This window comes from Balaenoptera borealis, assembly GCF_965194805.1.
Source record: "Balaenoptera borealis genome assembly, chromosome: 16".
Taxonomy (NCBI): Eukaryota; Metazoa; Chordata; class Mammalia; order Artiodactyla; family Balaenopteridae; genus Balaenoptera; species Balaenoptera borealis.
In genome coordinates, this window is record NC_138872.1 from 65726460 (window position 1) to 65750246 (window position 23787).

General features: G+C 45.0%; 1 long non-coding RNA gene across 1 annotated transcript in view; it reads left to right on the forward strand.

The window, feature by feature from the left end:
- LOC309614381 overlaps positions 1–23787 on the forward strand; it is a 117893-nt gene that overhangs the window by 67894 nt on the left and 26212 nt on the right. Inside the window, exon 2 of the long non-coding RNA XR_014236140.1 lies at positions 6059–8293. This is a non-coding gene — a long non-coding RNA (uncharacterized lncRNA). The remainder of the gene's footprint in view (positions 1–6058; positions 8294–23787) is intronic.

A 23787-nucleotide genomic window follows, 5' to 3' on the forward strand; every position in this document is an offset into this window, starting at 1 on the left:
TTGAGGACATCACAGAACCTCTCTGAACCTCAGTTTTCTCATCAATAAAATGGACAATAGGGCTTCCCTGGTGGGGCAGTGGTTGAGAGTCCGCCTGCCAATGCAGGGGACACGGGTTCGAGCCCTGGTCTGGGAGGATCCCACGTGCCGCGGAGCAACTGGGCCCGTGAGCCACAATTACTGAGCCTGCGCATCTGGAGCCTGTGCTCCGCAACGAGAGAGGCCGCGATAGTGAGAGGCCCGCGCACCGCAATGAAGAGTGGCCTCCGCTCGCCGCAACTGGAGAAAGCCCTTGCACAGAAACGAAGACCCAACACAGCCAAAAATGGATAAATAAATAAATTAAAAAAAAAAAAAAAATGGACAATAACAGTAGTGAAGACATTATGAGGCTATATAATAAAATTATTTTATCATATAATAAATAATATTTTTATAATAATACACAGTAATATATTTTTATTATATAATAAAATTAAAAAATAATTTACAGAAAGACTATTGGGGAAATTAAATGGGAGGGGAGGGGAAATAGACAAGTGATTAGGAGACTGTGGATAAATGTTTCTTCTCTACTCCCTCCTACCTTTATTGATCCAGTTAATTGCTTCCCCTGGGTGAATTTGTTGCTTTGAAAGGAGATGTTCATTCACAGTAGGCATTTAGTTCAGTTGGTTAAGATGTGTCGTTAATGAGATCCCAGTTGTGGTTTGATCCCCAAGGTGTTGGAGGATTTAGTTGTTTATATTCAGAAGCCCCCACAGTGGGTTTCCTCACTCCAGTCAGCGGCCACTGCCAACCTGGGGAGCTGGAAGATCAGGGTAGATGAGGGAGGGCAGGCAGAGGGAGGTGGTCATCCATCACCACTACTGTCCAACCCCCTTCACAGGACACAGGTTTCCCTCAGCAGCAATCAGCAGTAGCATCCTTGAATGGGAAGACAGCTCGTTATCATGAGTTTATTAATGGATGGTTCAGTGGGGCTGGAAGAGCTCACTGGGTGTCCCGGAAGGCCAGTCAGATCAGGCTGGCAAATGGCCCAGCCATCCCACTGGGTCCCTGGGGAACTTTGGAAGCAGCCTCTGGGCCCCTTCCCCAGCCCCTCAGGAGGACCTTCATCAATCTGGGCGGGGGGTGTATGGGAAGGTATCCTGGTCTTCAGAAAAAAAACTGCCAGAGGAAAACTTGTATATGGAGAAAATGCCAGTGGAAGGGGTGGTCCGGAGTATGTCATGTTTTCCATGCAGCCTGCCTTGACACCATCTCCACCTTCGGAGGGAACAGACTACTTCCTGCTGTGTGCCTGTCCTGCTTCACTGTACCTATTTGACTATCCATGGGGATGGTTTATTACATGATACCTGAAATACTGTCCCTGAAAAAAATGGAAAATTACAGCTAGGTCTCAAGACCCCTTTGTCCTCCATTCTCATCCCAGTACCCTTCTAAGGCAGTCATTGTTTTTACTCTTGTGTACATCTTTCCAGATGAATAATAGTAATAATAATACCCATTGCATTAGTATTGATAATAACAAACATCCATTGAGCACTGATTATATACCAGTCTTATATTAGCTCATTTAATCTTCACAACCCCATTTTACAGATGAGGAAACTGAGGCTCAAAGGATTTCAGAAATGTTCCCAAGGTCGCACAACCAGTAAATGAGATAATTGGAAGGTGAGTCCTGGAAGTATGAGTCGAGTCCTGCCCTTAACCGTTATGTTGTATTGTTTTCTACATACTTGTTTACATATTCATTGAAGGTAAATGCTGTGTGTGTCCATGAGAATGTGTGTGCAGAGTGGATTATTTTTTAAACATAAGTGGTATCATTTACCTAACAAATTGTTTTTTCTGCTCTTGCATCTTTTTTTTTTCAAGTTCAACCAGCAATGTGTCTTGGAATTTTTGCCAAGTCAATAGAAGTAGACTTACTTCATTATCTTTAATGGCTGTTAAGCACTTCATGGACTTCATGGATTACAAATATAATCATGGATTTTTTTTTGTCATTACCCTGCTGATGAAGACATTTAGGTTTTTCCTTTCTTCTTTATTTTAAACTAATTTTTACATTTTATTAAATTAATTAATTAATTAATTAATTTTAAAAATTTATTTTATTTTTATTTTTTTTGTTTATTTTTGGCTGCGTTGGGTCTTTGTGGCTGCGCGCCGGCTTTCTCTAGTTGCAGCGAGTGGGGGCTACTCTTCGTTGCAGTGCACAGGCTTCTCATTGCTGTGGCTTCTCTTGTTGCACAGCCCGGGCTCTAGGTGTGCAGGTTTCAGTAGTTGTGGCACGTGGGCTCAGTAGTTGTGGCTCACAGGTTTAGTTGCTCCGCAGCATGTGGGATCTTCCCGGACCAGGGCTCCAACCTGTGTCCCCTGCATTGGCAGGCAGATTCTTAACCACTTCGCCACCAGGGAAGCCCTACCTTTACATTTTAATTAAAAATTTACATTTTTAAAGACAGGATTTACGTTTAGACAAAGGACGCATATTGACTGTGCATCCTTTCTTGTGGGCCATGTGTCTTGCCTCATGTAGAAGCATGTCTGGTCCTGCACTAGGCTGAGCAGCCTGAGGATACAGACTGTGACCTAGTTCCCTCTGCACCCCCAGCACCAGGACTGTGCTTGGTGTGTAGTAGGGGCTCAGCGAATGTTTAAATGAATCAATGACTGAGTGATGTATTGGTTCTATTGCTGCTTAATAAACTACCATAAAACTTAGTGACTTAGAAGAACACACGTTTATTATTGCACAGTTTTGGTGGGTCAGGAATTCAGGCAGAGCTCAGATCCTGGGGCTCAGGTCTCTCCTGGGTTGCAATCATGGTGTCAATGGGGGCTCAAGGGTCTCAAGTCTCAACTGGTGAAGGGTCTGCTTTCAAACTCATGTGGTTGTTGGTAGAATTAAATTCCTCATGGCTGGTGGAATGAGAGCTTCAGTTCCTCTTGTCTATTGACAAATGGGTCTCTCCAAATGGCTGCTTGCCTTATCAAAATGTGCAAGCTGAGAAGATAACAGTCTTCTAGCAAAACAGGAGTTACAATCTTTTGTAACCTAATCATGGAAGTGACTTTCCATCACTTTTGTTGTGTTCTATTGATTAAAAGCAAGTCATGGGTCCTATGTACACTCAGAGGGAGGAGTTTACATATGGGGGTGAATACCAGGAAGTGGGAATCACTCAGAGAGCTTATTTGCCTAAAATCACACAGCCAGCAAGAGGAAGAGCCAGGGTTAGAATCTAGGAATTATTCTGAGTTTGAGCATTAAAATAGGCCATTCAGTCTGAGGTTTGCTTGACATATTCTCAAATACAAGGGGCCATGAAGGGAGTGTTTCAAAGAGGCATCCTGGTGTGGTGGAAATAGAAGAGGGTGTTAGCGGCAAGAAACCTAAGTTTGAATACTGGCCGTGCAACTTCTTGCTGCATGACTCTGGGCACTGCCTCCAGTGATCCTTCCTGAGTCTCAGTCTTCTCATCTGCAAATGGGGTTGTCGTGAGGATTAAACATGAAAACGAACGGATATAAAGTGCTGCTCCGAATGCTCAGCAAGCAGCCTGCACCCCATGGATGCAGCTGCTGTTTTCACGGGAACTGGCTGGGCAGTGACATTGTTTATAAACGCATATTACATGCTTTTGAAAGGTTCTTCAAAACCCAGTTATTAATTGTTAATGGTCTGAGTCTGGGGAGCTCCTTCTGAGGTGTCATTTATGATGACTGTTTTGTTTGTTGATTTTGCACACACAAACCCACTTGATTAAGAATTGATGAAAAAATAGTAATTCAAGCAAATAAAGGTTGTTCCCTGAGAGGAAATCTTGACAACCATGAAATTAGTGCATGAGTATTGTTGCCATGGTTAATCGTGACTGAATAACTGGACTCAGTGGGAAACTGCCACATTAGACAATGGATATCAAGGGAACTTACCCACTGTGTGCTGAGGACAGCGCCCAGAAAGTGCACACTAGGTGTTGGGGTTTTAGGCAGATGGTCACCCCTTGGTTCTATCGGTTTCAGACCAATTGAGAAACAGACACAGGAGTGAGACAGGGCTAAAAATATCAAGCTTGTTGCTGGCGAATCTGGGTTGAAGAATATAGCTTGGACCTGTGGCTCTAATCATCCTTCTTAATACTCCTCCTCTGGTCTAGAATTTGAAACCCTCTTATAGGGAGAGCTGGGAGTGAAGCGGGGGAGAATAATGAAGGGGGAAGAGAAGGAGAAAGGGAGGGGAAGGGAGAAGAGGAGAGAGAGGAGGAAGTGGAGGAGGAGGGAGAGGGATACTTGATGTCAAACGGTAACAATGGACCAATGGAGCGCAGGCTCTTGTCAACTAACCAATCAGATCATTGCTCCACCTCTCAGGGGGAGGAGTCAGTGAGAGGCGGAAGGGAAGGTAAAGGCTTATTCACCCAGTAATGGTACAACTCTTTATCTCATGAATCAACCTGGACACTGGGTGAAGGAGACTCTAGTTCTCGCCTTTTATCAGGGAATGATCATCGTAATTATACCAAATATTTACTGAGTTTTTACTGTGTGTCAGGCATTGCGCCAAACCTTTTAAATGAATTATCTCATTTAGTCCTCACAGCAATCCTTTGAAAGGGAGAATAAAATTAGACCCATTTTACAAATGAGGGTACTGGGGCTATGACACCTTTTCGACTAGCCAAGGTCCCACAGCTAGTAAATGTCAGGCTGAGACACAAATCCAGGTCTATCTGCTCTGAAACCTGTGTTTTTTAAGTGGCAGCTTTCTAAAAGGGTGATCCAGGTGCTTCCTGATTCAGAATCATCAGGGATGTGTTTTAAAAGTGCAGATTTCCAGCCTGCCTGACTCAGGAGGTCTTGAGGACTGGCACAGAGATGTGCACATTAAGTAAGGGCCCTTGGTGATTCTAATGCACACCAAAGTTTGACTATGATTGCATTGGAAGGATAGATTTCCAATTCAGCTTTTGCTGATTTACCTTTGGGACAAGAAAATGGGCACTTGTTTGCAAAGAGGATTTTTCCTTACTGATTTTTACTAATTTATTGAATGTGGCAGTTCACTGGGAGCTGGATAAGCTGGGCCTCCCTCCTCTCAGGTATCAGAACTCCTGCAAAGGTCTGGATGTCACCCCTGGTATATCTTTTCTTTACAGTATTCAATATGGAGGTTTATCCCTTTTGCCCAGTGGTGACCCTTATACCAAGAGAGGACAAGAGCAGGGGCACTGCCTTCTGAAAAGCTGACCCCCACCCGCTTTTGCTTTTCAGGACATTGTTATTTACATAGACTGGCATAGCCAAATACATTCATTTGTATAGATTTGCATTCACTGGGGATGTGCTTGGATTCTTCTTATTCATTTGGATCTATGCTTGAGTGTGTTCTGTGTATTGCAACTTCTTATCCTCCCACTGGACCTAATTTAACTCTGATTTCAATGGTTTTACTTTTTTTTTTAATTAAAAAAAATTTTTTCCCCATGGGGTACAGTTAGATTTGGGAATCTAACTTGATTGCTGGGACAGTCTAACTGAGACAGGTGCAGTTTCTTTTATTGGCCAATGGGAGGCAGTATAGAGTAGTGGTTAACAGCATGGACTCTGCAGTTAGATCTGGATCCAAATCCCGGTTTATACACTTGCTAGCTATTTAACATTGAGTAAGTCATTTAACTGCCCCAAAGCTTTGTTTCCTCAACTATATATGGGAATAATATTAGTACCTACATAATAGTGTTGTTGTGGGGATTAAATGCATGTAAAGCAATTGCCTGGCACATGGTTTACACTATCTGGCACATGACTTAGAAAATGGGAGCCCCTGCAAGGTATGATTGAATCTGGTTAGATACCCATCTCATTTCCTCTTCCTGGGAACACAGGAAGAGTGTTTTCCAGCCTCCTATACAATGAGATTGGGGCCATATAACTGGATTCTGTCCAATGAAAGTGGGTTAAAGGGATTTGACCCTCTTTTAGGCTTGGCCACAAACCCCCCTATTAATTGTTCATAATCTCTCTTTGACTTTGGTAGTGACTGTTCAAGCCACATTTTGAAGATTATGACACTATACTGTGCAATGAGCCAGGACCTGTGAAAAAGAGCTTCCCAGGAGAGCTTCTCAACCTTCATCAGACTGTGGTGTGTGTAAGACATGAACCTTTGTTTGTTAAGCTACTGGGATTTCGGAGATGTTTGTTATAGCAGCTATTGTCAACTACCCTGACTGATACTACCAGCTATTCTCTGTTTTAGGAGGATGAGGGCAGGAGAGAGAGGGACCAAGTAAGCAGGAATTATGGTGCCTAGAAGAAGATGTGGACTTTGGGTCAGACATGCTTACTGGCTGCATGACTGCAAAGCCCAACAGTATATACAAAAAACAGCTTTGCATTTACAAAAGATTGTCTTCTCAAATGCACAATAATAATGTCTAAAACTTAACTTTCAGAGTTATTGTGAGAATTAGGGATAATATGTGTAAAAACCTAGCATACAGTAGATGCTCAATAAATGGTAAGTGTTCTTGTAGTTATTATTCAGCAGCCTCAAGCCTTTTGCCCAAGTGTTAGCAATTCCGATGTCCTAGGGTCTGGGTGGTGTCAGGGAGTGGAGGTTTGGCCAAGCTGCTGGCATCTAGCTAGTGCCAGGGTAGAACATTCTACTTTTGATGGACTGGAGCCAGAGGGGTGAGTCCACATTGGAATCCCTTAGGACAAGTCAACAGCACATCCAGAGAATGGGTGTATACCCCGAGTCCTCAGGCAGCATTTCTCGAAGCATAGTCTATGGGCCATCCTTTTCTGTAGTTCCTGGGGTACTTTTAAAAAATGACTATTCATGGGTCCAGTCCCAATTGATTAAATCAGACTCTAGAGTTGTGGGTCCCATTAGCTGTATTTCTAGTGAGCTCCTCCAGGTGATTTTGAACACCCTGAAGTTAGAATCAGTGGTCTAGGACATGGAGCCCTAAGCTCAGAGACTGTCCAGGACAAGACTAGAAGGAGAGTTGGCCAACAATAGTAATGGTTACCATTGCTTGAGCACTTACTGGGTGCTGGGTGATAGTAAGTGTACCTTACAGGTGTCCCCCACTGTCCAAACCTATTTATTTCCTTAGTTTCCATAGTGAGAGTTCTGCTAGAGAAGGTTATCTATATTAACTCATTCAATCACCACCCAGCAAGGACTGTGTATTAGTTTCCTGGGGCTGCCAGAACAAATGACCACAAACTGGTGGCTGAAAACAACAGAAATTTATTATCTCAAAGTCCTGGAGACCAGAAGTCTGAAATCAAGGTATTGTCAGGGCCCTGTTCCCTCCAAAGACTCCAGGGAAAAATCCTTTCTTGCCTCTCCTAGCTTCTAGTAGTTGCCAGCAATCCTTGGTACTCCTTGACTTGTGGCAGCATAACTCTAATCTCTGCCTCTGTCTGCACATGGCCATCTTCCTTCTGTCTATGTCTTTGTGTCCAAATTTCCCTCTCCTCATAAGGACACCAGTCATATTAGACTTAAGGCCCACCCCAATTCAGTATGATTTCATCTTAGCTTGATTACATCTGCAAAGACTGTTTCCAATCAATGTCACATTCACAGGTTCTGGGCAGATGTGAATTTTAAGGGGGATGCTATTCAACCCAATACAGACTATTATGAACCCACTTTGCATAGGGGGAGACTGAGGCTCGGAGAGATCACTCAGCTTGTAGGTAGGGGTACTGGGATTTGAACTCAGGCAGACTCACTCCAGAGCTCATGTTCTCAGCTGCCTTTCTGCGACACAGAAAGAGACCTCAAGGATATTGTTCTGAATATCCTTGAGGTATCCTTGTCTGAGTCTTTATGTGTCAATGGCTATGTGGTAGGCGGGCAGGTTGGATTGGTTTGAAAGTAGACATTGAGTACATGGATTATAGTATGGGCCAGGCTGTGGCAGGCTGGGGCGATCAGACTTATCCAGTGACCTCTTTTCCAGCCCAGCCCTGCTGTTTCACTTTTCTGTTGCTTTTAAGCCCAAATTTAGTGGCTTAAAACAGTAACAATTTCTTATTTCTCATGATTCTGTGAATTGACTGGGCAGTTCTGCTCTACATAGTGTTGATTGGGTCACTCATGGTGGTGTGTTCAGCTGGGAGCTCTACTGGGCTCTTCTGTACCTGGCTTCTCTCAACACATGTCTCACCTTTTAGGACCCCTCCACGTGGAAGACAGCCTGGAATTCCTTACGGCATGGCAGCTGGGTTCCAAGAGGAGTGTTCCAAGAAGGTAAGCCCAGTGTGCCAATGCTTATTAAACCTCTTTACATTATACTTGCTATGGTCCCATTGGTCAATGCAAGCCCCATGACCAATTCCAAAACCAAGGATACAAACCAAAAAGTGTGGTTCATTGGTGGCCGCGATGGAATTGTTTACCATCCCGGCATTTTGGGGTGAGGAGACAGCTGCTACATGCTTCCCTAAGGCCAGATAATCAGCCAGGCTCTTGGTCAAAGTCCTTCTTGCTCACCAGTCAGCTTCTGCAACTCTCTGTATTTAGGACCCTACCAGTTAACTCACGCGTAGTATTTGAACTAATATTCACACCCAAGCAATCCCAGAAGGCACGCGTTATTTACTGTCGGACGTGGGCGTGATCCTCCACTTGGGCCTTGTTTACTTCTAAAGCCAGAGCCAAGCTTGCCTCTGGCCTTGATGCGTTTGAGGATTGATGACTTCTTTTCTTCTTGTAGCTTCTTTCCCTTGCTGCACAAGTGATATGGATTAATCGTAGCCCATATAGACAAACAAACGGAAGAAAACTAAAATCACTGCACCCCTCAGACCCTCCTAAGGGAGCACGTGTTGTCCAGATGCTGGGTGTGCTGCTAGTGGCCAGCCTTCCAGTGCCATCAAATGACGGATGAATGTGGGAGGCATAAAGGTCTGGCTACCTCAGCCCAACTTGGGACACTCTGAAGGACGGTTCTAGAGCTAGAGCTCCCTGCAGCAAAGCCCACGCTCTCTCTCTGCCCTCTTCCTGCTTCCTGTCTCTTTCTCCCAAAGGTGTCGGTCCTAAGGGTCCTTCTCAATAAACGTGCTTCTTGCTAAACTCCACCTCAGAGGCTACTTCCTGGGGAACCCACCAGCAACATTGCCCCTCATCAATCTCATTCTCGGGAGGTAACCACTGTGAACGTCCTGGTACATATCAAGGTGTTGCTTTAAAACTCTCCATCTTACTACGTGTATACTTTTTCTGCTTTGTTTTTATAAAACCAGGGTCACAAACGCTTTTTGTCTGATACACTGCTGTGTGGTGGTTAAGAATGTAGACACTAAAGACAAATGGCCTGGGTTCAAATCCCAGCTCTGCCAGGGGCAGGGCCTGTAATCTTGGGCGTGTTATGGAAACTCTCTGGGGACTCTCTCTCCCCAGTCTCCTCATCTGTAAAATGGTGGATAATAACGTATCCTCTTCCTGAGGTTGTTTTGAGGATTCATTGAGTTAATACGTGTAAAGTGCTTAGAATTGTAGAACAGAGTGAATCCTCAATAAATGTTAGCTGCTATTATGATTTTCATAACTGGATTTTCTCAATATATTGTAACATTTTCCATGGCACCTAATAATATTTTTCTCTATCATTGTTGTTAATGGCTTCATGGTATTCTGTCGTAAGAGCGTACCATAGTTTATTGCACCAATCTCCTATCATGGAAGGACATTCTTGGCCTAAGGGTCAGCATGTGCTCAGGCCAGGAGGCAAGAGAGCGTGTGGACCTGAAACTGATTCAGTGGGAGGGGAATTGACGAGGGAGGGCAGGATCAGACCAGGAGGCAAGAGAGCGGGTGGACCTGAAACTGATTCAGTGGGGGGGAAACTAACGAGGGAGGGCAGGATCAGGCCCTGTGAGCCTTTGGCTGAGGTTTGGGCTTTACTCTGTGGTTGGTGGCCACCAGCGGACAATGGCTCCCTATGATAGAGCTGCAGACAGTGGACACCTGGGTCTAGGACAGATATTTATAAGGAAGAGGAGTCTTTTTAGGGACACATTAGATTCAGGCTGGACCTGGTTCTTGAGGCTTTTATGCTGGAGACAGAAGGCAGGGCAGGAGGACGATGTGCTGTTTGCCCAGTTGCCTCTGGAGAAGCGGCTGTTGTCTGACCCCCTCATAAAAGCCTCACATCCTGAGCGGTCAGGATGCTGCAAGCTCCCTCAGCCTGAATACACTCCTCAAATTGGATACCCGGAGCAGGCAAACACACCATCGGCTCATTGTTAGCTGTTGTGGGCAGAGTCGATTCACTTGTGGTGAGGGATCATTAGCAAGGGCGAGGGGCTCAAGTGCTGGGCCAGGGGGAAGTGAGCTCATGGGGAGGAGACCTCGCTCGCTTCCTCTGCACTTTTTAAAACCAATGAGCAAACAACATCCATAAACTCCCTCTTGGATGAAAGAAAAGAGGCTCTTGGTGGAGGCTGTTTTGGACTTTGAATTTGATGAAACTTTTATACTTTGGAGCAGGTTAGGCTGCGGGAGGAGGAGAGGGTCGCCATCTGAGGCTGTGCAGGTTGGGCACTGAACAACCCATTCTCGATACAGTTGATGGAGTTGGCAGCCCCTGGGGCTGTGCAGTGTTCAACTGGAATGGTTTCATGCAGCAGCCCTTACATAGGTGGCAGGAGAGGACTGAACCCTCAACGAATTGCTTCCAGGGCTGGGAAGGAAGCAGACGCTGGCCTTCTGATTCTTGAAAGGAAAGAAAATAGGATCTCCCAAGTGTTTGCAAAGGAGGGAATATATTTATGCTTGGAGATCCTCTTCCCTAACAATTATCAACCTGGCCAACTTAAAAAATGTATATTTTTATATTTGGATAGGCAACGTTTCCATGTGGTTCAAAATTCAAAAGGCTTGAAAAGGTTTTCAGTGACAAGCCTCCCTTCTATTGTGTCCCCTAGACGTTACCGAGCGAGGGCTCAGGGTGCCAGCAGCACAGAAAGCCGAACTCTGACGGCGGGTGTATGCAAGAAAGTAAAGGTTTATTTGCAGGGCACCAGGCAAGGAGAATGGGCAGCTCAGGCTCCCCGGTGCCTTTCAGGCGAGAGTTTTTAAAGACTGTTAGGGGAGAGGGTCGTTGGATGGTGATCGGCTGTGGACCTTCTTCTGATTGGCTGGTGGTGAGGTAACAGGGTGATGTTTCAGGAGTCTCAACCTTCTGGTTCCAACCAGTCTGTGGTCTATGTGCCTGTGGTCAGCATGTGGTCACTGTGTTCCACCTGGGTGGGGGTCTTAGTTCCTATGAGAGCAACTCAAAGATGTGCATCAGATGGTTATCTGTTTCCCTTCAGTGGGAACTAGGAGTCCTGTGACTCTTGTCCTCATCATTAACTGCTTGAGGCTCTTCTTTGGAACTCAGGGAAGGCCTTGAGACTAAAGCCTTTTTTTCTAAGAACAAGAAATGGGGGACGTGGAGGGGCTTTTGGATCAAGGAGGGCCCCACAGGGTCCTGCTTGGTTTCAATCCCATCCCCCCTTTTTTTGGATAGTCCTCAATCCTGAGGGGACCAGGGGCAGGACAAGAAAGGGGTTAAAGTTTTGGGTAGAGAGGTTAATTATAAAGGCAGGGAAACTCAGTTTTAGGGGCCTCAGTGTCATAGACACTCAGTTACTTTCCTCTGAGGCAGCTGACCATCCCAGCTTGCCTTTCTCCGTGGCCAACTCTTTTTTTTTTTTTTTTTTAACACCTTTATTGGAATATAATTACAGTGGTGTGTTAGTTTCTGCTTTATAACAAGGTGAATCAGCTATACATATACATATATCCCCATATCCCCTCCCTCTTGTGTCTCCCTCCCACCCTCCCTATCCCACCCCTCTAGGTGGTCACAAAGCACCGAGCTGACCTCCCTGTGCTATGCGGCTGCTTCCCACTAGCTATCTATTTTACATTTGGTAGTGTATATATGTCCATGCCACTCGCTCACTTCGTCCCAGCTTACCCTTCCCCCTCCCCGTGTCCTCAAGTCCATTCTCTAGTAGGTCTGCGTCTTTATTCCCGTCCTGTCCATGGCCACCTCTTAATCTTACTTCAAGACTTCGAGAAACTTTCTCAGCCCACCTTCTCCCTGCAGTCAACCATTATTCTTGGTAGAATTTGTCATTCATTCAACAGCCACCCAGGCTCCCTCCCTCCCTCTTTCTTCCCTCCTCTCTCTCTCCTTCCTCTCTGTCTTTGTTCTTTCTGGATCCCAGGGGCCAAGGGTTGAGTTCTTCATCCTTTCTTCCTGGAGATGTCATGGATGTAAGGAAGGTGGTTCCCACTGCACTCCATTCTGCAGAAACCCAACCAGATTCCTCATTAAACATCTGTGTTTTGTCCACCGAATTTTCTTCCCGACAGGGGGCTCATCTCTCCCCACCTGTGTTCTCTTCTTTCCCCTTTTCCCCCTTCTCTCCCTCCTCTTCTTCTCCCATTTTGTAGCCTCTGAAAGCCCCTCTGGTGTCCTGAGGAATTCCACTCCCACACTCAGCATCCCCTTTTAAGCAGGACAAAAGCTGGAGATTAGCTGTAAAGGCCACCCTTGGCAGGGGTGGGGGTGAGGATAGGGGCAGAGGTGAAGATGACTTATCAAGGGGAGGGGTGATGGGAACAGTCTGCCCCAGGAAGAAAGGGGAAGGGGTGTCATTGTCAGCAGAGAATTCAAATCAATATTGAAACGACAAGTGGGCATCCTTTTTTCCTTCTTATTATCAACAAGCATTGGCCAGAAATTTTAAACAATGTGTGTGATAAAATACTTTCCCCTCCCCACATGCCAGTGCCACTACAAAGTGGATTGAGGACTAGGGAGTCGGAGAAGGGGAAATGTTTACATCCAGAGTGGGACAGCCAGGCTTGAATCCCAGCTCTGATGTTTACTAGCTGTGTGACCTTGGGTGAGTTATTCCACTTCACTGAACCTTCGTTTTCCCACTTGTGAACTGAGTACCATACAACTTCAGGCATTGTTGGTAGCTTTATACAAGTTATACTTGCCATTTGCTTGGAGCTGTTAGTAAGCACTTAACAAACGTTGCCTATTATTAGTGTCAGGAAAATTGTGCAAGACTTGGGATGAGCAAAAAGATAAGACTGGGTGTCCTAGCTAGTGCGCTTTTCTGGATTATCTCCGCCTTTCATTGTCTTTGATCTATTTTACAACTTTGTAAGTTGCAGGAAACCAATAATGCAAATTATTCTTGTCCATAGAAAAGCAAATGAACTGTGTCTAGTAGAATGCAATTAACTACTGTTCTGTGGATATTGACCAGTTTTGCATTTATTAAGCGAACTTTATTCCTGGAATCTTGATTACCTATATGTGTATCTGTTCTTTGGCTTCTCCTTTGAACCATTGCTAACATATTCCTGGTTTTCTCATTAATGAATGAGTTAAATAAAATCTTCGACATGTGTTTATATTTGTATGAGTCAACATTTCGCTTGTTTTAAAAACATTATCCTTTAATAGTTTGTGCTATTTTTGTTCCATTTCATAAAGAAAGAAACCACAGCTCAGCTCCCCTCCTCACATCTTAGCTCCCAAAACAGAAGAAGCTTCTTTAAGGGCTGTGGTGGCTTTGTAATGTGAAGACTGTCTAGACTGAACTACATTTCCCAGAATCCTCTTTCCTGCATGTTTCTGGATTCTGGTGGGAGACGTGGAGGCCGGTGGGGAACAGCAGCTATTCGTAGCTTCCCTGCATTGCTGCTGATTTCCTGGCTCACCTCCTTGGTGTCAGGCAGTGCCAGGCCTACAGCTGCCCCCCTCCCTCAGTTCCTCCTTAGTTTCTCCTCTCCTGGCAGGAGTTTGTTCACCTCCACAGTGAAGTTACCAAGGTGAGAGCCATCAGGAACTGACATGGGCTTCGGCTGGTGCCTGTGGCTTCCAGCCTTCTCTTGATCAGCCCCCCATATCTTTTCCTTCTCTCTTTCCTTCCTTCCTTCCTTGCTTCCTCTCTCCCTCCCTTCCTTTCTTAATGTAAGAAGAAAAGAAGTAAAGGAAAGAACTCAAAGGCATAAGCATTCAATACATAGGCAGGGAATAGGAAATGGATTGAGAAAGAACAGCCAGAAAAATAGTAAATTAGGTGACTGTTTCTGCCTCCCAAATCTACCTGCAATTGTGTTCTCATTTCAAACTATACTCATTTCAAACTCTGTACTTGCTAGGCTTTTCTAATTGGATATTGTGCTAATATCTCAAATTCACGTATTTTCACCATAAAAGGTTTTACTTTTGACTCCCCTGTTTGTCAATGTGATGAAAAGAATACTTTCTTTGCTGATAAATCTGAAGCCCTGACTCTTCACCAACAGCATCTATGTTTTGAGTTACTCTGTCCTGGCAGGTTCAGTGTCTCCTTCACAATTATTCATTCTTTAAGGATAAGCTCATCCCCTCTATTCCCCCCAAGAAACCTTCTCTAATCTTATGGTCCAACATATGAGTTAGGGACTCTCTTCACTGCTCTCATTGTACCCTGTGCACAGTTCTACCACTGCATTTAAAATAGTTTATAAGTAGTTATATTATTTCATAAGTATCTATTTTTGTTTCTTTGCGTGAAGGAGCACTTTTATCTTTGCATCCCCACTAAAGTGCAAATTAAATGTTTGTTGAACATCGATTCCCCCAAGTCTAACTCTATCTGTATCCTTATCAGTATCTGCATCTACATCCACATCTGCATCATATCTATAGATTAGCTCCTCTCATTGAACCCTGACTGAAATTAGTGCCCAGCTCAAGGATGCAGAGCTGGCCAGTGGTGGAACGAGGTCTGTGTGGCCTCAAAGGCCCTGTGCTTCCCTGGTTTCTCCCTCTCTGCTCTCCTTGTGTGTCAGGTCTAGGTGGGTGGGCTGTCTGCCTTTTTCCTGTTGGCTTCTCTGCTCTCTGCCCCAGTCTGCTTTCTTCTCTAGATCCCTTTTCCCTTCTCTACTTTCACTGTTTTTGCTGTAAAAAGAAGAGATGCTTAATTGTAATGATTATGTTAACTGAATGACTTAAATCTGTTGGTGATTTAAAAATAAAGTGACTTAAGAAGAAAAAAACAATAAACTAAGTTAAATTGCTTTTAAGTGGGGTGTGGCTCATGATTGTGACTTTTGCCCCCTAATGTCCTCAGTTAGGCAAGTTCTGTGCCCCAGTGGAGATCTTCTGTACCCAAATGCTCCAGCTCTGTTTTAGGTGTGTCTGAGTCTTGGCCTCCTGTAGTCTGGATTTCCACGTGCAACGTGATCGTGCTCTTACCAGGAATCAGTTCTCCCTTCTCTGACTCCCTAGTTCTCAATCCACTTTTTTCCAAAGTATTGACAAATCTCTTTCACTTGGGCAAGTTGATTCACCATTGTGAGCCTCAGTTTACTCATTAGTAAAATGGGGCTAATGATAGTATCTATCTGATCAGGTGATAATAAAAATTTATTCACTCATGCCTTCATTTGTTCACTTGATGTTTATTGAGCATTTACTATGTGCTAAGAACTCTTCTAGGTGTCGGGGAATATAGGAGTGGAACACACATACAATGCACACCCTACTTGCCCACCTGGAGCTTATATTCTAGTGCAGGAATTGGCACACATTTTCATTAAAGGACCAGGTAGTAAATATTTTAGGCTTTGTGGGCCACAGATGGTTTCTAACACATTTTTTTTTTCTAAAACTCTTTAAAAATGTAAAAACCATTCTTAGTTCGTGAGCCATAAAAAGACAGGTCACAAGCTGGATTTGGCTGACTCCTGTTGTAGTGGATTCAATGAAATAATAGCTATAAAGTATTTTAGCAGACATGAGGATGCTGTAAAGTGCTTAGCACAGCTCCTGGACCAGAGTCCGGGCTCAGTCAATAGTTAGCTGTTTTATTTGCCGACCGCAACCCCTGACGCCACTCCCTCGCGCTTTATGTTCCTGCCCTGATCAGCGTCCTTTGGTGTGTGCTGTGTCTCAGAGCCAGACCTGCTGACGGCTCTGCCTGCTCTGTGGAAGTGAGCAAGGCCCTCCCCGTGGCTCTCTTCCTCCCCACAAGGTCAGCGCGTGGCTGTAGGCATCCGTCCTCCCCTTAGGCCATGGCCGTGCCTGGCAGCCCCTGGCAGGCTGGCCACTGGTGTCCCGCCTGGCCTCGCCAGGACACGCTTCCGCTGGCTCTCTTGCCTCCCAGGGAAAATAGCCGGAACCAGCTGGGATGACTCACGACGCGGTGGCCTCATGGCTTGGCTCTCTGCAGGCCCACAGCCTCATGGCGCCAGCTGAGGGGGTGGTGGAAGTGGACGGGCCACTGCTCAAGATGTCCTCCTCTCACCAGGACTGGGCGACCCGAGGAAGTCTCTCGGCTGCTGGAAGCTGTCTGAACATGGAGTGAAATAGTCCAGGCTTAAGTCAGATTCCCCCACTGGGCAGTCGGCCATCAGCTCTCACATCCCGGGGAAAAACAGGGACTCAGTCTGCCTTTAACATTACCAGGAGCTCCTGGGTCTCCCTGGATGGGCGTGTCCTGCCCTCAGTACCACCCTGCTGTCTTATACGGGTGAAAGCTGGCCCCAAGAAGACAAACTCTCCATGTGCGGCTTGGATGACGGCAGCCGCCTCTTCATCAGTCTCCCTGCCCTCCACCCCTTCCCTCCTCTCTGATCTGTCTTCCACGCTGCAACCAGCAGCAACTTCAATCTTGAATTTCCTGCTTAAAAACCCTTCAATGGCTCCTCATAACTTTTAGGATAAAGCTTAGAGTCTCAGCTAGGATGGGGAGCCGCTGTGATCCTGCCATGCCTCTCTCTAGCCTCAGCCGCCTCACGTTGCACCCAAGTCATGCTGAATTACATATACCGGTTCCCAGAAATTCCATGGCTTTGTGCATGCTAATCTCTTTGCTTGGAATTCCCTCTCCCTCCTTGTCCACTGGAAAGTGCTTGTTCTTTTTGATGCCACTTCTTCGTGGAGCCTTCCCTGATCTCCTTAATTGAGTCCTTTGTTCCTTCCTCGAAGCTCTCACTTGCACTAGTTTTAATCCTGTCTCCTGAGTATAGGCTGGGTGCTTAAGAGCCTGGGTTTGAATTCCAGCTCAATCTATTGCTAGCTGTGTGACCTCAAGTAAGTTACTTAACGTCTCTGAGCCTCAGTCTCATTTGTAAAGTGGGGCTCATAGTTGTACCTGCCTCATAAGCTGCTTTTGTTGTGAAGATTGGGTGAGATAATGCATGTCAGTATCATTACACTGAATGGCCCATAGTAGATGCTCATTAAATTTATCAACATTATCACTGGAAGACACTGTGAGCTCTTTGAGGACAGGGACCATGGTTTATTCACTTCTGGAGCCCAGCACCTAACACAGTGCTTGGCTCATATCAGGTGTTAGATTAGCTGTTGTCTGAATGCTGTTCGTTGAAGACCATGGAGAAAACCAATTCAACTGATGTATCATTTGGAGAGTAAAATACTAAAAGCCACTGCAAGTTTAGCAATAAATTATGGTACCTCCTTACTACGGAATACTTTGGTCACCCCATATGTGCTGACATAGAAAAATATCCAGGACATACTCTGTGAAAAAAGCAAGTTTTTGTCAGCAGGTATAGTATGAGATCATTATGTGTGTGTGTGTGTGTATTTAAAGGATATTTATGTGTAGAAAATGATTTGAAGGCCATGTGAGAAACTGTATATATCCCAGAGGGGAGAGAGGAAAAAGAAGAACCTTCCTATTTACTTTATTTATTTTTATTTTTTAATTTAGATATAATTGGTGTGTAATATTGTGTAAGTTTAAGTTGTGCAACATGCTGATTTGATACATTTATATATCGTAATATGATTATCACATAGTGTTACCTAACACCTTGATCATGCCACATAATTATCCTTTCTTTTTTGTGGTGAGAACAATTAAGACCTAGTCTCTTAGCAACTTCGATAATCATTCTGCTGTGCATTTAAATTGGATCTCCAGAACTTATTTATCTACTAGCTGCAAGTTTGCGCCTTTAAACAACATCTCTCCTAGCTGTGTGCCAATAAAGCTTTGTTTACAAAAACAGGCAGCCTGCTGAATTTGGCTGTTGTTTGCCAGCCCCTGACTCTTACTGGTAGCAACTATTATGGTATATCCTGCCATTGTCTTCTGAGACAGTGAGATGTCTAATGAGAGCGCTTCTCTGCTTCAGTTTCTTTGTATTTAAGGTAGTCAAAAGGGATGCCTTCCTGAGCTCTGGAGGGTGTTGGAGGAGGTCATGGAGAGGACGTGATTGCTGGCTGACCCTTGAGCTGGACCCGGGCAATGGGACTCTCCTCACCTCTTCCCTGTCCTTGGAATGTATACTCTGCCCACTGTTTCCACACTGGAAGCCATTTTCAAGGATGCAGCCTTGAGAGAGTAATGTGTTGACGAGACCATCTGGACTTGTAAATGTGACTGAACCCTGTTAAGGCCTCTCTGTAAACTGTTAAGATTCTGGTGGGCACGTGCGGAGATGTATACTTGTCTTGTGGTGCCAAAGACAAGCCTCGTATTACTGTAATTTCCCTTGCTTGTTAAACCTGCCCCCTACCAATCTGGAGTGACTGTCTCTTTCTTTGGTCTCTCCTTGTCCTCTGTGTACAGAGGCCAGTTTGCAAACCAGCAGAGGGTGACGGGGAAGTCTCTTCTGGCTTCTGGCAGTAGCCAGAAATCCTTGGTGTTCCTTGGCTTGTAAATGCATCTCTGCCCTTATAATCACATGACAGTCTCCCTGTGTCTGTGTCTCTTCTTCGAAGACACCAGTGACTGGATTTACGGCCCACCCTAGTCCAGTATAATTTTGTTTTAATTTACATCTTGATGACATCTGTAAAGATCCAATTTCCAAACAAGGTCACATTCATGGGTACAAGCGTTTAGGACTTGGACATATCTTTTTGGGAGACAAAATTCAACCCATCACAGGAGGAGAGGAAGATCAATGTGTTGGGAAACGGTTTTATTTTCCATGTGAAATCAGGGCCACAGGGGAGGGTGAGCCGTGATTAACTTCGCATGAGTGGAGAACCACCTCTCAAGAAAAAGACAACCTAAGTTCCCAGTGTAAGAAACTGGGTGGATGGTAGTGTCATTTGTTAAGGTCTTCCTCTCAAAGTCACCTTTAAAAATAGGTAGATTCTACCTTCCTCTAAATAACTCTCCACTGTACCCACACGTCTATGTCTACACTCACCAGCCTGGTTCAACCTGCATCGTCTCTTGCCTGGACCCCTGTAGTTGCCTCCTTACCCACATCCCTACAGCCACTTTTGCTCATCTCCAATCTGTTCTGCATCTAACAGTCAGAAAGATCTTTGTAAAGTGTGAACTTGACCATTTATTCTTCTAACTAAACCCTCCAGTGGCTTTTCCCTTTGCACTTAGAACGAAATCCAAACTCACTGCCCTTAATGATTTGGCTCCTGCTTCCCTCTCCAGCTCATCTCGTGCCTCTCACCAGTTCATTCACTTTGCTCCAGCTACATGTGTCTTCTTGAAGTTCCCAGCCAAGCATTTTTCTACCTCAGGGCCTTTGCACACACAGCTTCCTCTACCTGGAATTCTGCCTTACTGTTGCCTGGCTAACTGTTGATCATTGCTGGGGTCAGGGAGGATTTCCCTGATTTCCTAGTTTAAACTGGGACTATTCTCTCCTTTGGTACTTTATGGGTATTGGTTTACTTCATGGTTTCTGACAATTTAGAATTCTTTAGTTAATTACGTTTGGTAGTTTAGTACCTGTGTCCCCACTAGACTAAGAATGGCAGGAGGGTGTAACCACATCTGTCTGGTTAGCTGCAAATTCTCAATGCCCATGACTAGTACAGTGCCTAGCAAAGAGTAGGTACGGTTCATTAGATGACTGCATGAGTGACCGAGTGAGTAAAGTTGGGAACAGTTAGTTTTAGTGAGTGATGCTCTCCTTCAAATACAGACAAGAGGCATTTGACAGGAGCAAACCGGATATCAAGTGGGATTGTGGAACCCCACCTCCTTTCGTATAAGGAGTCTTATACGAAAGCTCCCTTCTATCCAGAAAGAATCTAGGTTCCCTCTCTTTGCTAGTCTGGAGGTGTACATGCATTTATTGTTCTACTTGGCTTACCATGTTGAAATTTATTTTATTTCATGGCGATATATCTTGTTAGAAAGGCAGTACTGGGTAGAATGATCAAGTGTCCTGGTTTGCCCAGGTCTGAGGGGTTTCCAAGGACATGGGGCTTCCAGCACTAAACCCAGGACTGCTCCAGGCAAATCAGGGTGGTTGGGCATGCTGCTGTCAGTTAAGAGCATGGACTGTAGAACCAGACTGTCAAGGTTTGAATCTTGGCTCAACCACTTACTAGCTGTGTGATTCTGGGCAAGCTACTTGATCACTCTGATCTTCACGTTCCCTTTCTGTAAAGTGGGGATAATAATAGTATTTAATATTAGAGTTGTGAGGATTAAATGAGTCAATATGTTAAGGGTATAGAAGAGCTGAATAAGAACTTAACAAATGTCATTATTCTTGTTGCTTCTGTCAACAAATATGTGCTGATTATTTTCTATCTATCTTCCAGACCCTGGGTTTGGAGCTTGGGATACAAGGAGGTCACAGGTATAGTAGGCAACAACCATTCCGATTTACCTTTGTATTCCCCAGTATTCAGCCTACTGTCTGCTTCATGGAGAATGCTCAGTAAATATTTGTAGAGTCTAAGCAGTCTTAGACTACCTTTTATGGAATATTAATCTGCCCCCTCTGCTCTGGGCTTCAGAACCTTGGAACATTTGAAAACCTTCTAGATTGATCCCAGTTCTTGTGAACCTGAATGAGTGGTGGTAGCTGTGGTTTATGAGGCATTCTTTGCCACCTCTCCACATGATGACTGAGAGGCTGCCTCAGGGCCTTTGTACTTGCTGTTCCCTCTGCCTGGAACACACTACCCTCCATCTTCTCATAGTTGCCAACATGTTCTCCTTCAGGTGCCCCAGAGAAGATTTCCCTGAAGAGTGTGGTTATAGTAGGGCTCTCTACTCTCAGCTATCTTCTATCCTGTCATCCTGTGTTATTTCCTTCAGAGAACTTATCCCGGGCTAAATTTATCTAATTGGTTTGCATGATTATTTTCCTCTGCCCTATAAGCTCTGCACGGGCAAAGACCTGGTCTAAGTGGTTTGCCTTAGCAAACCACTGAACTGGAACTGTACCTGACGCATGGTAAAACTCAATAAATGTTCGTCCAATGAATGAATGAATCATCCTAATTATAATGGCTACAGCTTATCGGGCACCTACTACATGTCAGGTATTGGTTGGGTTTTTTAAAAGGAAACTCTAGGGCTCAGCTTTGCTCTTGGTTAATAAAGGCTGACAAATCATATCTGAAAAAAAAAAAAGCACCTTAGATACATCACCCCACACAAACCTGCAAATGTTACCATCTCAGGTCTTACAGCTGAGGAAACTAGTTCTGGAAGAGTGTGTCACACCTGCTTAAGTTGCACGGCTGGTGATGTCAGAGCGTGATTTGGGGTCTGACTCTTCCCTTTCAAAACCCTCTGCTCTCTACACCACGTTTGTATTCTGCCTTCCAGGGTGTCGGGGAAAGGTTTGCACTCCCCTTTCTCCACCTACGGTCCCTGAGGGCCCTTGAGAAGGGGATTAGTTGCAAAATTCCAGACTGCCCCCAGCCTTGCGCAGGAAGCTCTGTTTCCGGGGTGCGTGCAGCGGTTGGGAGGGCATCCAGGGGTCTGGCTACATCTCAGGTCCCAGAGGCCCCGAGTTTGCACGCTGCCTGTGCCACTGCTGCCTGCACGACAGCCTGGCGGTCACGTAGCGCTGGACCGCAGGTGTTCTGCACCAGACCCTCTTTCAGGAAGAAAATGCAATTAAGTCTGCACAGTTGGCAGACTTCATCTCCATTCCTGCCTTGGGAGAGGAATCATAGGGCAGTGCGTGGGGCTGCATGTACCTGCGCATGTGACCGTGTGCGTGCGTGTGTGTGTGTCTCGGGCTAACCCCTGCAGGACTCACAGGGCATTGTTGGGAGGGGGAAACATACTTTTCATTCCTGCCAGTAACTCTTGCCTCCTCCTTCAGTCATAATAGTTACATTTCTTGAGGGCTTACCCTGTGCCAGGTACGTTGAGTAATTTATGGGTAAAGTATTGTTTAAAATTTGTAACCACTCTATGAGGTTAGTGTTACTGTCAATCCCATGTTACTGATGAGAAAACAGACTCAGAGAGACTGAGTCTACCCAGCTGGTGAGTGTCCAAGACCGGAATTAATCCCAGGTTGGTCAGACGCCACTTATCCACCACATTGTACAACCTTTTCAAAAGGGTTGATATTGCTGCTCTAGTTTTTAAGCAGACTGAAAACCTCTCTCTTTGATTTGACATCCATGAATAGATTCTTCTATGCAAACATTGTTTCCTACATTTCAGTTTTTACAGGTACCACTGCTTTGTAACCCTTTCATAGTTATCATTGTATTACTCAGGGTAGGCAAAGTGATGCTGCAGTGACAAACGTCCCCAAAAGTATAGTTGCTTAACACAAATTCATTTCTTACTCATTTAAAATTCACTGTGGGTTTGGGTGCCTGACCTCCATATATTGGCTTGGCTCAGATTCTTTCAACAATGGCTCGGCAGGGAGAGAGTGCAGACAAATCACCAAGTAGCTCTTAAATGCCCAAAAGTGATATATGTAACTCGTGCTCACGTTCCATTGGCCAAAGAAAGTCATCCGTCTATGCCTCACCTTAACAGGGGTCTGCCCAGAAAGAAAGGGGAGCCCCAAATCTTGGTGAGTCCTAGTAATGTCTCCCACAGTGTCTCTTCCCTCTCTTTTCCTCTTTCTACTTTGTGTCTGATCGATTCTTCTCAAACACCTGTCAAATCTATCCAGCCTTCTGGGTGTCATATTACTAATCACAGTCATATAAGGGACAGATCCCAGATTTTGGGGCCACATAGATCTGGACATGGGTCTTGGCTCCACCAGTCTCTTTATTAGCTGAGTGATTTTGAGCAAGATACTTGGCCTCTCTAGGTTTCAGTTCTCTCACCTGTAAAATGGGGTTGATAAGAGGTCCTGCCTCAAGGAATACTGAGGATTACCTGGGATAATCCACGTAAATGCTCCTAGCATTGTGCCTGGTATTCAGTAAGACTAGTTATAGTAGCAACAGTTAACATCATTAATATCCATTGAGTGTTTATAGTAGGTGCTCAATAAATGCTATCTATTGGAATCGTTTTGACTATTCCCATTTTGTAATTATATCATGGTTATTTATGAATGCTTTTTATATTGCTTCCATTCATTCATTCATTTCTTTAAAAGGTATCCATTGAGAGTCACCCCTGCGCTGTGTACTGTCTTACCAGTTGCCGAAATGTTGGGAAAGACATTAGACACAGTCCCTGCCTGCACGGAAATTGCAGTCTCCTCTTTCTTGCTTCTCCTCCCCTTTGTGTTTCTTTCTCTCCTGTCTCCCTCCCCCTTTCCTTTCTCTCTTACTCAAGGTTCACTTTCACTAGACATTTAGCAGATTTTCACTGAGTGTCTAATACATGCCAGGACACAGGGATATAGCAGAGAACAAAACAAGGACCACTCGTGCCCAACAGCACAGCAGCGATTTTCATTTAAGATGTGGGCAGTGGGGCTCTGCCCTTGAGTTCTGAGTGGGTCTGGCCCCTTGGCCTCCAGAAATGCCTACTACCTTGATCAAGTTTCAC